The sequence below is a fragment of the Mercenaria mercenaria genome, chromosome 1 (assembly GCF_021730395.1).
Source record: "Mercenaria mercenaria strain notata chromosome 1, MADL_Memer_1, whole genome shotgun sequence".
Lineage (NCBI taxonomy): Eukaryota > Metazoa > Mollusca > Bivalvia > Venerida > Veneridae > Mercenaria > Mercenaria mercenaria.
This window is the reverse complement of record NC_069361.1, coordinates 47,436,581-47,441,559: the sequence shown is the minus strand read 5'-3', so window position 1 is coordinate 47,441,559 and position 4,979 is coordinate 47,436,581.

Below are 4,979 nucleotides of genomic sequence, written 5' to 3'. Positions count from 1 at the left end.
ATCTAAAAAGGTATCTAAAGGTTATTCTCATTTTTATCTCAGACAGCCCCTACAATGGGAAAAGCAGAAGTATTTGAAAAAAATTGAGAAAGCACTACATACGGATGCTACAGACCAAGAATTAGGAAGTTTCATCAACTGGTTCATCAAAATAAGTCATTTAATTTTTTTTCTATTTTTTGCCATAGTGGCCCTTAAAAGGGGCTAACTGGAACCATCAAAATACAAGAGCTGTCGGATGACAGCGCGCTCGACTATTCGAAGAATTGATTGAAGAATGGGGTCAAAATATTTCCATAGATTTTCAGACTAAACAAAAACAAGAGGACCATGATGGTCCTGAATCGCTCACCTATCCCCACATGACCCAGTGTTGAACTGAGTATGACGTCATTATTTCTATTATTTGACATAGTGACCTAGTTTTTGAGCACATGTGACCTAGATATCATCAAGATAAAAAATTCTGACCAATTTTCATGAAGATCCATTGAAAAATATGGCCTCTAGAGAGGTCACAAGGTTTTCTATTATTTGACCTAATTGCCTAGTTTTTGAAGGCACGTGACCCACTTCTAAACTTGACCTAGATATCATCAAGGTGAACATTCTCACCAATTTTCATGAAGATCTCGTGAAAAATATGGCCTCTAGAGAGGTCACAAGGTTTTTCTATTTTTCGACCTACTGACCTAGTTTTTGACCGCACATGACCCAGTTACAAACCTGACCTAGATATCATCAAGCTGAACATTCTCACCAATTTTCATGAAGATCCGTTGAGAAATATGGCCTCTAGAGAGGTCACAAGGTTTTTTCTATTTTTAGACCTACTGACCTAGTTTTTAAACCCATGTGACCCAATTTCGAACTTGACTTAGATATCATCAAGGTGAACATTCTCACCAATAATCATGAAGATCTCATGAAAAATATGGCCTCTAGAGAGGTCACAAGGTTTTTCTATTTTTAGATCTACTGACCTAGTTTTTAACCCCACGTGACCCAGTTTCAAACTTGACCTAGATATCTTCAAGGTAAACACTCTGACCAATTTTCATGAAGATCCATTGAAAAATATCGCCTCTAGAGAGGTCACAAGGTTTTCCTGTTTTTAGACCTACTGACCTAGTTTTTGACCGCACGTGACCCAGTTTCGAACTTAACCTAGATATCATCAAGGTGAACATTCTGACCAATTTTCATGAAGATCCATTGAGAAATATGGCCTCTAGAGAGGTCACAAGGTTTTTCTATTTTTAGATCTACTGACCTAGTTTTTGACCCCACATGACCCAGTTTCGAACTTGACCTAGATATCATCAAGGTGAACATTCTGACCAATATTCATGAAGATCTCATGAAAAATATGGCCTCTAGAGAGGTCACAAGGTTTTTCTATTTTTAGATCTACTGACCTAGTTTTTAACCCCACGTGACCCAGTTTCGAACTTGACCTAGATATCATCAAGGTGAACATTCTGACCAATTTTCATGAAGATCCATTGATAAATATGGCCTCTAGAGAGGTAACAAGGTTTTTCTATTTTTAGACCTAATGACCTAGTTTTTGACCCTACGTGACCCAGTTTCAAACTTGACCTAGATATCATCAAGGTAAACATTCTGACCAATATTCATGAAGATCTCATGAAAAATATGGCCTCTAGAGAGGTCACAAGGTTTTTCTATTTTTAGACTTCTGACCTAGTTTTTGAACCCACGTGACCCAGTTTCGAACTTGACCTAGATATCATCAAGGTGAACATTCTGACCAATTTTCATGAAGATCTTATGAAATATATGGCCTCTAGAGAGGTCACAATGTTTTTCTATTTTTAGACCTACTGACCTAGTTTTTGATGGCACGTGACCCAGTTTCGAACCTGACCTAGATATCATCAAGATGAACATTCTGACCAACTTTCATAAAGATCCCATGAAAAATGTGACCTCTAGAGTGGTCACAAGCAAAAGTTTACGGACGGACGCACGGACGGACGACGGACACCGCGCGATCACAAAAGCTCACCTTGTCACTTTGTGACAGGTGAGCTAAAAATGGATTAAACAAAAAATGTTCCTGTATTTGTGGATTTCGATTAGTCTTGCACTAAATGGCAATGTGTGACCATGATGGCAAATATGTTAAGTTATATGTTAGGCAAAACATGGACTTATATGAAAAATAAGTCCAAGTCCAAAATGGGCCATAATTCAGTCAAAATAGTTGACAGAGTTATGTACTCTTGCCTACAGATGGAAATCATCTTGATAAACTAGTGTTAAAAGTTTCAAAGCCACAGTTCAAACAGTTTTGACAAAACACTGACTTGTAAGACAAGAGGGCCATGAAGGCCCTGTATCGCTCACCTGACCTATTGACCTAAAGATCATCAAGATTAACATTCTGACCAAGTTTCATTAAGATGTGGTCATAAATATGTGTTAACTAACTTTTCCTTTGCTTTGACCCCGTGACCTAGTTTCTGACCCCAACATGACCCAGATTCGAACTTGACCTAAAGATCATCAAGTTTAACAGTCTGACTAAGTTTCATAAAGATACAGTCATAAATGTGGCCTCTAGAGAGTTAACAAGCTTTTCCTTTGATCTGACCCCGTGACCTAGTTTTTGACCCAACATGACCCAGATTCGAAATTGACCTAAAGAGCATCAAGTTTAACATTCTGACTAAGTTTCATTAAGATTCAGTCATAAATGTGGCCTCTAGAATGATAACAAGCTTTTCTTTTGATTTGACCCCGTGACCTAGTTTTTGACCCAACATGACCCAGATTCGAACTTGACCTAAAGATCATCAAGTTTAACATTCTGACTAAGCTTCACGAAGATACAGTCAAAAATGTGACCTCTAGAGAGTTAACAAGCTTTTCATTTGATTTGACCCCGTGACCTAGTTTTTGACCCAACATGACCCAGATTCGAACTTGACCTAAAGATCATCAAGTTTAACATTCTGACCAAGTTTCATGAAGATACAGTCATAAATGTGGCCTCTAGAGTGTTAACAAACTTTTCCTTTGATTTGACCTAGTGACCTAGTTTCTGACCCCAGCTGACCCAGATTTAAACTCGACCTAAAGATCACCAAGATAAACATTCTGACCAAGTTTCATTAAGATATGGTCATAAATGTGGCCTCTACAGTGTTAATTAGCTTTTCCTTTGATTTGACCGGGTGACCTAGTTTTTGATCCAACATGACCCAGATTCGAACTTGACCTAAAGATCATCAAGTTTAACATTCTGACTAAGTTTCATGAAGATGCAGTCATAAATGTGGCCTCAGAGAGTTAACAAGCTTTTCCTTTGATTTGACCTAGTGACCTAGGTTTTGACCCCAGCTGACCCAGATTTAAACTTGACCTAAAGATCACCAAGATAAACATTCTGACTAAGTTTCATTAAGATATGGTCATAAATGTGGCCTCTACAGTGTTAATTAGCTTTTCCTTTGATTTGACTGGGTGCCCTAGTTTTTGATCCTACATGACCCAGATTCAAACTTGACCTTAGGATCACCAATATTAACATTCTGACCAAGTTTCATGAAGATATAGTCATAAATGCGGCCTCTACAGTGTTAACAAGCTTTTCCTTTGATTTGACCTGGTGACCTAGTTTTTGATCCCAGATGACCCAATATCAAACTCGTCCAAGACTTTATTAAGGATAACACTCTGACCAAGTTTCATTAAGATTAGGCCAAAATTGTGACCTCTAGAGTGTTAACAAGCTTTTCCTTTGATTTGACCTGGTGACCTAGATTTTGACCCTAGATGACCCAATATCAAACTCGTCCAAGATTTTATTGAGGGTAACATTCTGACCAAGTTTCATTAAGATTGGACCAAAACTGTGACCTCTAGAGTGTTAACAAGCTTTTCCTTTGATTTGACCTGGTGACCTAGTTTTTGACCCCAGATGACCCAATATCGAACTCATCCAAGATTTTATCGAGGGTAACATTCTGACTAAGTTTCATTAAGATTGGGCCAAAAATGTGACCTCTAGAGTGTTAACAGTCAAATTGTTGACGCCGGACGGACGGACGGACGGACGACGGACGACGACGGACGCCGGACACAGGGTGATCACTAAAGCTCACCTTTGAGCACTTCGTGCTCAGGTGAGCTAAAAAACTGAACAAATTTCAAAGTCCAAAAAGGGCCATAATTCAGTCAAAATAATTGTCAGAGTTATGTACTCTTGCCTACAGATGGAAATCATAATGATAAACAAGTGTTTAAGGTTTAAAAGCCATATGTCAAATAGTCTTGACAAAACATGGACATTTACAAAACAGAACCAATTTCCAAGTTCAAAAAGGGCCATAATTCAGCCAAAAAAGATGAGAGAGTTACGTACTCTTGCCTATTGATAGAGACTATTATACTGAACAAGATATAAAAGTTTCAAAGCCATATGTCAAACACTTTACACAAAATATAAACTGGTACGAAAAACTTAACCAAGATTTCTAAGTCAAAAGGGGCCATAATTCAGTCAAAATGCTTGATGGAGTTATGTACTCTTGCCTACAACTGGACATTGTGATGGTAAACAAGTGTTGAAAGTTTCAAAGCTTTATCTCAAAAGACTTTGTCAAAATGTGGACTGGTACGAAAAACTTAACCAAGATTTCTAAGTCAAAAAGGGGCCATAATTCAACCAAAATGCTTGATGGAGTTACGTACTCTTGCCTACAACTGAACATGGTGATGGTAAACAAGTGTTGAAAGTTTCAAAGCTTTATCTCAAAAGACTTTGTCAAAATATGAACTGGTACGAAAAACTTAACCAAGATTTCTAAGTCAAAAGGGGCCATAATTCAGTCGAAATGCTTGACAGAGTTATGTACTCTTGCCTATAACTGGACATGGTGATGGTAAACAAGTGTTGAAAGTTTCAAAGCTTTATCTCAAAAGACTTTGTCAAAATGTGATCTGGTACG